The following is a 12,376-nucleotide window of genomic DNA, read 5'->3' on the forward strand; positions in this document are numbered from 1 at the left end:
CAATTACCGCGTGCCTATATAAGGCCGTTATTTCATTTATATGCTGGGGTAATATTTACGTTACCCAGTATAAAGCTTATAACGTATATTTTAGTAGTAATACCCCAAGTTTTTATACAACCATATTAATATTATCTACTGATTTCAACATTATTAAAAATCTCCAACGATTTTTTATGCCTTACTTTTGTGAATGTGCTTAAAATATATACAGTTTGAAATATAAAATTTCATGTACCTTAAGCACAATTATAAATTAAAGTTAAAGTAGAAAATAAATTAATGAAACCAACTTTTAATTTGTCCAACAAGACAAATGAAAAGCTATTAATTATAAAGAAAGTCAAACGTAAAACAATACTGCCAAATTAGATCCCCTGAATGTTTAATGTAGCCAAACCATAAAATTAAGAATTCTCCTGCCCAAAACGTTTTAAATACTCTCCGATGACTTTTTGAACACGCCCCGCCTAAACTTCAACTTTTTTAATAAGCTCTCCCGGCGGAAAACCTTTGGATTAACTACCGAAGTTTAATCGTAAAACACAAAAAACCGAATCGTTTAATTAGCCGAACACATTTTCCTTCGGGAATTATGAATATTTAACTGCACTTACCTCAGAGCCGGTGTCGATCGTCCTCCGAATAAAAAAGTAAAAATAAAAAACACTGATTCAAATATGGAATGTAAAGTTCGGGAAATTCGTGAGCGCGCGCGTAGCGTCCGTCCTGCCCCCCGGACTGGCGTAGACTGAACAATTTTCGGAGGAACTCGGAGGGTTGTTTCAACCCCCCGATGCAACGCGTCTGCATACTCCTCTCGCTGGCAATAAAGACCTATTCTTCTAATTTCCGTCGCAGTTTTGACCTTCTTCGTCTTGATTCGTTAGTTATTTAGTAGATTGGAGTTGGTTTGTTGGAATTGTTACTTATTGCTGTGCATCATAAGGTGTATTTTTGTTTGGTGTGCTTGCATCTAGTCTGACTAACGTATGATATAAGCGGCCGCTGATTCACTGGGGTCTATCATTTTGCTCGGCGCTATTGTAAATGTAATCGTGCCTATGTATGGACCAGGGTTCATATATATGCTGGTGTAAGACGATTAGGTAAATTTAGGTACTTGAACATGGCTGGACTATGGACTTATATAATTTTGTGAATAGGTTGAGTCAAATAGGCTTATTTCCTTATATAGTATTCAGTACTATGTCTTTTATTTACTAATTTATTAACTTAAAATCTTTACATGTAAGACAGCATGTTCAACAGTCTGTTCGCTATCAACACAAAAACTACACCAATAAATAGATGGTGATAATTAGAAGAAGGTAAAAGGTATTTTGATTTAAACTATGATACTGCTATTATGCGCGTAACTTTATAAAAAATAGATCCTCTCTATAAAAGGAGTAAAAACATATTTTTGCAAGAAAAACAAAATACTTTTTTAAGCACACAAAGTTAATTAAAATACAAATATGTGTAGTGTAGAAAGCATTACATCTAAATTACAGACAAACACACAGGCAAACAGAATTCACCCGTAAGTGCTTGTAACAAGTTTGAAGTACATAATAAAGTTATGCTGCGACTGTCAATCGGCTGGCAAACGTTCGTCACAGCAATTTATAGGGGCGCCGGTAAGCCCAATTTTGGGAAAATCGTTTCTGGGTGTGCTATGTAAAAGGAAATATTGTTGTTAGAAATAACTTCTAAGGTAAGCGGATTTAAGAATACTTTCATTACCTACTTACTAGTAGTTATAAACATCCTACTACGGTATTAACTACAAAACATTGCCAGTGAGAATTTTCTCACTTGCGTGAAAAATAGAATTGTCATATATAGAAAGCAGACCTATGCACGCTTCCTGAAAACATTTTTACTCAGCTGCATCCGATAAACTAAACATTGACCTCAACATAGTTTGAAAAGGGCCAGGAAGATCATTCTGGGAGTATTTGTTAAAAAACCACTATCCGTTAGCAAAATGATTCTTATTTGTATACCAGACATAAACCTGTTTAAAGATATTCATTCATTCCGTAGCGGACAGTCAAAGGTGGTGTACAGATTTAATTAAAAAATAATGAAACATCGAGCGTTTAACGTTTAATGAGCGAAAAACTTTGGGCTCTGACACTGAAATGTTTTTATAGTAAAAAGCCATTACTTCCGCCCGTCTGACCACCGACTGTAAGGGCTGGTTCAGACATCGTCTACAGAAGTGGAGGTTTCATTTCAAAATATTTTATAAAAAAGCTGACTGAACAATAGTCTAAATATTGGAATGATAAATAAAAATAGGTACATTGGATTTCATATTTTTACTAGCTGTTCCCCGTGGTCCACTCGCGTTTCGAGAGAACTTGCCGCATCCAGATATAGCAGCTTTAGTCAGCAGTCCTTTTCTAGGCCCTGTGTACTTTTCATTTAAATCGGTTCAGTAATTTTGACGCAAAAGTGCGACCGACAGGGTTACTTTTACATTTAAATATTTGTGAGGATAACACTTTTTAAAATCTTTCAGTCGAGCAGAGCATATTTCTGAAATATCTAGATTTTAGCTGTACAGTATTTTTGTTTTTCAGTTTTTCCGCCAAAATAAATAAAAATAAACCTCAACTTAACTTAAAACTCTGTCCTAAAAAAACAATACGACTCGATACACAGTCAGCCCTTATCAGACAGCAAGTAGCTGTTTTTCCAGGTCAACGAGCTAGCCACTTTGAAAATAAATTTCCTTAACATTGGGGACTAATTACATTTTTTGTTGCTTTCTATTTGTTTAGGAATAAATTAAAGAAACTGAAGAGACTGGTGTATTGTGTTTTATTTCTTAGAGCTATTTACTACTTCCCTTATCGGGGTAAATTTAGCCAAACCAAATATAACGTGCCATTCTATGGGAAAATAATTGTTATAATCGGTTCAGGCATCTTAAACTATGCAAACTATGTATTTTTCAGTTGTTAGTGAGCTCAAAGTTGAATATTTGATTGAGTGCGATAGTTACGTATATTCATTTGAATGTTGTGTAACAAATTGAAAAAAACTGGCCATCTTTCTTCACAAAAATACTCTATTAACATCATCACTTTCTGCAAGCCTAGTACCACTTCCCAAGAACACCACCTTAACAGCTGTTATAGGGACCCCTAAGATCGCTCACACAATTAAACTGAGTTTAATCTAGTGATTAAACCCCGGAGGCCTGCTGACCCGACCAGTAACATTAAATCTGTATTAGTTAACTTTGATTAATAAAGTTCGTTTCTTTAGTTGAACGTTGCCGCAAGTTTTGGGCGAACGGCCATAGGGGGCGCACCTATCGTCTCTAATGTAATGAATTAAAAGTTTGTTCTCAGTTTGAGATACCACTGGTATTAAGTCTTTTGGGCTGCGATTAAGTTTTTGATTGTTAGGGATTTGGGTGGTTGATAACACAGCCCATTTTATTCCTAGAGAACCTTTTTCTCTGGGGCTTATAACCAACTTTAGGGACAAGGATACCTAAAAATAGCCAGTAATCCCCAGAATTCCCTTTTAATTTCGTCAAAAATCAGTTAGACTTTTACGTTTACACCTGTCACCATTAGCCGTGTTTAAAATTTTATCTAAACCCCTTCAGGTATGTTCTCCTAGTAACGTTAGCTAAACAGTGCCAATACAGATCGTCAGTATTCCAGTCACGTGCTGAAGATATACTGGATTTACAAAATCGCAGCCTGCGCTCTACACAGCAGAGTAATTGCTTGCTTTAGTTTTATCATCGCGAAGGAAAGAGTTATATCGGAGTTTAGAATATTCTTTAAGGGAAGAACAAGCTAAAATAAAGACAGGGAAGATAGTCGAACATCATGTTAAAAATAGCAAAACAAGATTTAGATGTAGAAAGACCTTTTTATCCAAAGTGAATTTTAAACTAAGTAGGTATGATATGAATGTGGTATTAATGTATTTTTATACTGTGAGTAAATATGGGTGGGTTATCTCAATGGAATAACTACAAACTCGTGATATTAAATGTTTGATAATATTCCATTCATTGTAAGTTTAGGATGGTACAAGTTATAGAAGATATTGAAAGACACGTACCCTGCAGATTTTTATCCGGATGCAGAAAATATGCATTCCTTTGACAGCGACTTTTTCAATATACCCGGCAAACATGCAGCCAATAGAACCTCCCAATAAATAGTCAAGTACTAGGGCACCATAACTCGGAAAGGCTATCCCTTACGCCACAGACTTACAAGCTCACAGACAGTGGACACGCCACAAGTCAGGCTATGTCCCCCGGGACGCAAGCTAACGACTTTACTCTCTTATTCGTTAAACCCCGAGACTCGCTTGAGGATCTTTTTATCAAACTTCGACGGTCTAACTAAAGATTCATGTGTCTGCAATATGTGCTTTCATTATGTTGGAGTCTGCGTTTGGATATCGAAGGCGTGCAGACGAAAGTTGAAAGATTTTTCTAAAGAACGATAATGCAGTAGAGCGCCTTCGAATTTTTATTCAGTGACTCCAGTTTTTCTCTAATTGTTTTTTTTTATATTAGCATGTAACTTCACTGGATATATCTGGATTATCTACACTCTACAGGTACCTATATTAGAGAACATCTTGGCTTGGCTTGGATAGCTTCATTGATGCAAATCAAGCATCCGATGTTATCTTAATATCTTATATTAGCTAGTTAAAGTATTCCAATAAATTACACAGCTACAGGTGTCAGCTACTTATGTGCTCACCCCTTCGAGGTACGAGTCGTAACGCCGCCATTTTGTCAATATCAACATAGGTGAACACTTTACTAGTGATGAGACTTGTGAGAAATATCGATAAATATAATATACAGTCGATAAATGTGAGTGCAGTTTGATAGTTGCGTAGTAAAATATAGGTACATTACTTAAGTTATGTTTGTAATTTAATAGATTGGATATAAAAAGGTGAGTGAACTTATGGGTGAGTGATGAAGATATGACTGCAATAGATGAAATAGTTTATGAGTAAAAAAATATATATTAGGTATCTATGTACTAGCCGCTTGCTCGCGGTTTCCGAGTCCCGTGGAACTACAACCCGTACCGGGATAAAATACAGCCTATGTTAATCGGGAAGAGTGTAGCTAACAGTAAAAAAATACTTTTTTTAGAGTTCTTGGGGTAAAAACAAACAAACAAAAAAAAATTCCTCTTTATTATATTATAGTATTGACTTTTTACCGCAATACTTTATTTAACCTTTAAAAACCACTATATTTATCTAAATTTACGATCCCAGCGACACCTATCAACGATCTATTATATTTACAAAGACAATAGGTATACCTTCAGACAACGTCTAGACATCACTATTGTCTATTATTACATTATTTAATAAACAAAAGGTTTCAGACAAGATAGTGGACGTTTGATGGTAATTTGACAGCGTTATACCTCGTTAATGTAGATTGTAGGTATTTTTATAAAGCTTATTTGGTTACTTTTCATAAGGTAAAATGGTACTTTTGATCCTAAAGTTTTCTTTGAATTTTTTCATGTTTTAAACCAAAATAATAAAATCGTAGGAAGCAGGCTACGTTCGTAGCGGTGCTACGCGTTCTCGTAGCAAACGAAACTTGTAGATTTTCAAAAATTATGTTACAGAAGGGTAGTCACAAGCGATAAAAAAATCTAGATAGAAATTAAGTTTCCTTACTTTAAAGACCAAGTAACTTATAGGAAAAGTTCTGAAATGCATTCCATCCAATACTAATCATTTTTATCCATGTTTTTTGTTATCAGGTAGCAGCCCCGAATATGCAAATGTGTGTGTCACATATTTCCTTCTCGAAAATTTCAAGAAGACGGTCACCCATCCATCCATAAATTGTCCGTAGCTAATGTACCTTAACCTGTCTTAAATCAGATAATAGGCCAAATTATTACCACAACAACTCCTAACCCATATATCACGCAGAATAATCCCCGCTATCTTCTAATCCTAGCAATGTATAGGATTAGTGAACATGTTTAATTATTGTTAAGTAATTAACACTACTGATTACTGACGAAGATTTATGAGCATTGTAGAATAGGACAGAGCTGGGGAATGTTTTAGACAAGAATGGAATCTATGAAAATGGAGGTATACTGACTAATTAGACTTTCCCGTTTAGGGGTTTTATTCTAGACAAGATGTACATGATTCTTATGACATAACTTAAAAAAAAAAACATATTTAGCTTTCCTTTTTTTCAGCGTTGTAAGAATGCTGCTTCCAACTATACATAGAAAGTATTGACGTTCATATTTACAATTTATTTATCAAAATGTTGATTTCAACAATAGGCGGTAAGTATATGGCTTGTTATGGTTTGGTTATCGTTGTAAATAGATAAATGGTGCAACCCTTCAAGTCTAACTTTTAAAATAAACGATGATAAGAGTTTAAACATCTTATTTTCCTATTTCTACCAACATACTCTTTCCAAAACACGGATTATGGAATCTACGTCTCCAACCCCAGTTTGCATAAGGATTTTACGATGTAAGTAAAGTATGTGTGCCTAAGATTTGTAATACGAGTGAGTAGGCTCGCGTGCGACGCTTCGATTTTTAGCGCCTACTAGTAATATAGGAGCAAATAGCAACGCGCATGTGTTAGCCTTAACGTGTGATTTTTATTATCAGGCACGTTCAATGTTCGTGTGTGCTCGCATTATTCCTTTTTCCTGATAAGCTTTTTGCAGTTGCAGTATAGAGAAAGGTTTCTTGCTTCTTTTGCTGTGTGGTAAAGAATATTTACCTACTTTTAAAATAATAATAAAACCTACTAAAAAAAAAGTTTTATTACCAGAATACCCGTACTTCCACACACTGAAAATCTTACAAATTTTCACCGCTTAATCCTTCAGTTCCTGAAGTATAAGCGCAGGTACATTACTGAACAAGTTCTATTGTAAAACACTTAGTAAGAGTTTAATGCGGCGTAGTTTAACTGATCCTCGTCTTAAACGCAGCGAACAGTACAACTCAAGAGTGCATTACATGCGCTACTTTACTGCACCGAATGGGAGATGCATTGCTTGCGGATACATACTGGGAGGTAGGTTGGGGAACCATGTTGAGGATGGCACGTTGAGTAGGTGGTGTTTTGAATGTCTTTTGCAGTTGTTATGGGTAGGCATAAGGAGGATAGTGTGATAATCAGTCTTACCGAGGGGTATCAGGTTGCCCAATAAGGTTGAAGAGAGATCAGATAGGCAGACGCTCCATGTAATCCTTGTTCCTAATCTAGACTATCGGTTTAGTTATAATATTGCTAAAGAGTTTGTTGCTCACTTCTTCTCAACAAACACACAGGTCGTGGTAAAAGGTAGGCATCTTTTGACGGTTGTCTCATCTAATATTTGACGTTCTAAAAGTGTGCTTCGTCAGCGTTTAATCATCAACGATTTTAAAAGACCCATGCTTTAGCATCGTTTTTTTGGGAGGGGGAAATCCTCATGGACTTCCTCCGCCTGAGGAGAGGCGTAGGGGCGTGCCGGACTCTTACCGGCTTAAACCCCCCTGTGTCCTCCTTGGATTTGGGCGCGGGGCTGCGGGAATCCAAATTCTTCCGTCCCCTAACATCTAAGAAGAAGAAGTGGTAACTGTCGGGATATATACTTATGTATACATATAATATACGCCTTTTATATACTTTTGGTATGTCAATTAATACAACAGTATGTCACGCGCATTAAACTTGCATCGAGAGGCAGTGCAAGTTTGAAAGCCGGCGGCCGCCTTTGTTTGCTGCCTACTAATTTATATCCATTACCAATTGTTCGTAAACACCGTATTATGTGAACAATATTTATTGATAATATCTTAGCCACGAAATATTGTGTGGGAGGGCTTCTTACTAGCTTCAACAAACTCCTTATTAAACATAGTTTCTGGAAAAACTGAGTAATAAAGGATCACACCAAAAGTATCACCACCTTTTGTTTGAAACCGTTAATTCAATAAAGACTCTTACGTAATGGGGATTATTAAATAGATAAGGATTGAGGATTCCTTTGGGAGTGACGCCATTAAACTATATAATAAATGCATATAACTTACACAAAAACAATAGAAAATATTGGGTTCTTGTGGTAATTTAGGGTGTTAAAATTTAAATATTTTCCTGTGCTTACTTAATATAAAAAATAAACCCTATAATATATTAACAATACGACTTCGAGAAGGTACACTTTTTTCAGTGTTCTCGGGCTACACAGTACGTTCCATTAGTAGTTAGACTTAAAAACAAATGTAAGTAGTAGTAAGCCGAACGGTTCGCTCGGCAAAACGTACCGAATTCACTTGTTTCAATTTGTACGAGTGCAGTACACTATCCAATTGCTTGTTACCTAAATATATGTTATGGACCAAGTGATTAATTCGGGCATTATTTATAATGCCCGAGCATTATGAATAATGTCTAGCTTTATCGGGCCAAGTGATTAATAACTATCTTAACTTCATTATTTATCACATTGCACGGGCATTATTATATTGCTACATGACAGTTGGGCAATTTGATAATAAAGCTATATTTTATGCGGTGCGAGGGTGGCAGTTGTTCTAATAAATAAATTCTGTTACTTGCTACATATTTTATGATTATTGTTTCGAAAATTATATGTTCTTTTTTAATGGGAAATTATAAGTCTAACCACAAAATTATTTATTGGACAATTGTCATCTAATTTACTTACTCGGCAACGTTTTTCTTGATCTAATTTTTCTTGGCTCGTTTTTTTTTATGGTAGAATTTAATTTGGATTCAAAACATTGTATTAAAAATGTCAGTGACGAAAACGAATCGCTGCAGACCCGACTCCACGTAGTCTTGTCTGCCCTACCCCTAGAGTGCAATTCAAAACCGCGTCGGCGCGGCTGAGGCTGGCTGGCGGAGCCGGCCAGCAAGCCGAAGCTGCGGTGGTGAGCGTGAAAACCATCTGCGACGATAAGCTCGCATGGGACCGCCGGAGACCCGCAGCGTCGGAGCCGTGACAGAAGCCATGCTTGCTGCATGTTGCATGCTTAATTCCATGCTAGCTGATTCTTTAAGTGGTTTAATATTTAGTTTAAGTTAAATGAAATTAAATATGTTTATATTACTTTGCCCAAAAGGTCACGGGCAATATGTATAGTGCCCGGTCGATTTGATTATTTGTATAATTATTATCAAATTGCACTCTCATATTGGGCATTTTTCATAATGACCGGGCATTATGTATACTGCCCAATTTATCACTTGGTCCATAACATATACACTACTTCTAGAGTTTCTGAAACTTTTAAATGTACTAAAAAATAAATACACTAGATATAAATTAAATCAATTGATCGACACTCAAAGCAACACGTTTTGTCACTGGCGATTATTAAATTTTTATAACTTTGTGGGAAATCTATATGTTTTATTATAAATCAAAGTCCTTGTGGACATGACGTGTCCCATGTAACCTACCAGGACATCGTAAGACCACAAGACATTTTAAGTTATTCTTTCTCATACTACACAGCAAAAATAAATGGTTCATCTTCGTATCCAACATAAAATATTTACCATCACACGAAACGAAAAACAAAAGGTTTTCATTGAAATACCAACAAGTGTTCTACCAGGAGAACATAAAAGCGTAGTTGTAACACAAAAGTTTCGACTCAGCATTTACATCTGCATTGAGGAGCACATGCTTTATGCCAATCGTGTGCATTCGCGTTATTAAAAAAGTTAGTGAATACGGTGCAGTTTTTGGCGCTTACATTAAAATTGCAATTGTAAATGTAAAACATTGTTGAATCACAGTAGGTTAATTTTTCACATAACATACAAAAAGGCATGGTATGTATAATATATGTTGTTGAACTCGGCTGATAAAAACTAAATAATGGCGTCCAAGACCGATTTCATCTGAGATCAGCCAGCTGCAGCCTTCACTCTCATAACCCGATTGAATGGCAAGCCGACACGACCCGGAAAAAATTATTATTTTATTCTTAAACTAAACTAAAACTAAACTGCAAAAACACATACGAAGTGGTGAAGGGTGGGCGTTTTGGGGGCTGTCTTATGACATTCGAAAAGTGCTGTTTTGCAGCCAAGTTTGAATAAATGAGTTTTGATTTTGATTTTTACTATTTTTTTTTATTTATTTATTTATTTGATTTACACGACTTCAAAAGTCACTTACATAAATCAGAACTATGACTTCAAGACTATGAAAGACATTGTGGCTTACGCTACTTTTTCTTACATACGCAGTCTTCTAAAAAAATATGGCTTATTGACGTCTATACTAACAGCGTTCTACTAACTGACACTTTTTTAGAAATAATCAGCTTCAAGAGGAGCCAGATGTTTATCAGCTACAAACTTAGTATCACAATACAGTTTCGGAGCCAATTGTCAGCGATACGGCGTGAAACTTATTGAGCTTAGAGATAACGTGCTGCAACTTCGTCAGCTGTTCCAATGATATCATAGTTTATATTGTTACCTGGTATATTATATTATCAGTATAAAGTTTAGCCTCAAACTACCTAAAGCATTTTATTACTGACTGCTGACTTTTTCTTAAAACATCTGCCTAGGTTTTTTTTTTTTTGAACCTTGAAGTGAAAATTCGTAGAAAATGATTGTTTTTAGCAAAACTTCATATTTTTACTGCCAACGTGAACGTCCGATATTCTTAAATCAAAAGTTTTTTGAAACTTGAACCTGAAAATTCATAATAAACTGGTGTTTAAGGAAACTCACATTTTATCGTGGGTGAACACTTTCACAGATTTTCTAGCTTTACCATTATTAGGTTACCTGAAATAGACTGCAAAAATAACAGAGTTAAATTATCTAGCGAAAAAAATAGATAACAAATGATCTGCTCGGATTAAAAATCACTCTGCCTCTAAAATATGCAAAACATCGCAAATCCCAAAGTTCTCTCTGTAGAATGATCTACACTACAAAACTGTGCTCGTAGTGAGAATAAAAGCATAACGCTACTATTTAGTAGCCGTTGTTACAACCATACGCTGTATGAGGTCCTGGTCACTCTGCAGGCGGATAGCGGGTATTTGGTATGAAGAAATTACTCAACGTTCTATTATTTCTTGTCTTTCGATGGTGGCCAGTCATCCATGGCGTACTGGCTATTATGGATGTTAATGTTTAAAATCATTTTTTCATGGTAATTATTCTGCCAGCATCCGCTCGTCTGTACCGCATACCGCGTACCGCATTGCCTGTCTCTTCCAGCTTTTCTCAATTTTGGCAGCCATTTCAGCGTGATTGCAATGGTAATACACAGATACATCATTTTCGAATTATGATATTAGTAGGGATTCTTAATCAGTTCGTATCGTGGTTCAGTAAAGGCCAATTTCTTACCAAGCAAGATATCTGTATTAACAATCAATAAGATCGATACCTATGTAGAATTGTATGTTACAAGTTTTACTTTGGTTAAAGTTTGGTTTATTCCTTTAGCTTAAAGCGTTTCTAACCCGTTATCAGTATAGCCTGACCCTTACACTAAAGTTAAGATGCAGCTCAGAGTAAGTTTTAATGTATGTTCAACGCTAAATGGAAAGCTATGTCGCTCGTTCATTCGTTCACGAACGAACGTTGTGGCAAGGTGAGCGAGAAGAGATTGAATTAACTTAACAAATCGAGAAATTGTTCGGCGGTCAGTTTGGTTTGTAGTTTGAGAAGTTAAAACGGTCTGTTTAATGTGGAACCTGTTATTTTAGAACAATTAGGCATTTCGAGGTGGAAATTTTTACATATTTTTTTCTTTTGTCACACCATACATTATTTCCTAATTACTGTCCTTGTAAGAATTTATCATGCCCACGAAATGAAATTGCCTATAACCTTTTCCATGTATTTCCTAAACCAAATTCGGTTAGAATCAGTTCAGCTGTTTTTCCGTGAAAGCGTAAAAAACATGCTTCATTATTTATAAAATTAATCAGAATTTTGTCAAAATCCTTCTTAAACCCGCCATCTTGCTATCTAAGGCTTAAAACACAATGCATTTGAGTTTTATCTCAAAGTTTAATATTCGCCGTATTCGTGCAATATGCAACATGTTTTCATATGTTGCGCCCACAAAGTGTTTCCGTCGCGGTTGCTCAAGCTATTTTACTAGAATGCTGTTTTCAAGGAAATTCAACACGTATTTCGCACATTTTGAGAGGAAAATTTCGTAGTCGTTTGTGGTGTAAAATTTTGAATATTTTGCTTGTTTTCAAATTTTGAAAGTCAACTTATAAATCAACATTTCTATAGAGGAACAGTCCTCAATCACGTTTTCAAAGTCTGGAGGGATTTTAATGAA

This window comes from Helicoverpa armigera, chromosome 22 (assembly GCF_030705265.1).
Source record: "Helicoverpa armigera isolate CAAS_96S chromosome 22, ASM3070526v1, whole genome shotgun sequence".
In the NCBI taxonomy this organism is placed as follows: Eukaryota; Metazoa; Arthropoda; class Insecta; order Lepidoptera; family Noctuidae; genus Helicoverpa; species Helicoverpa armigera.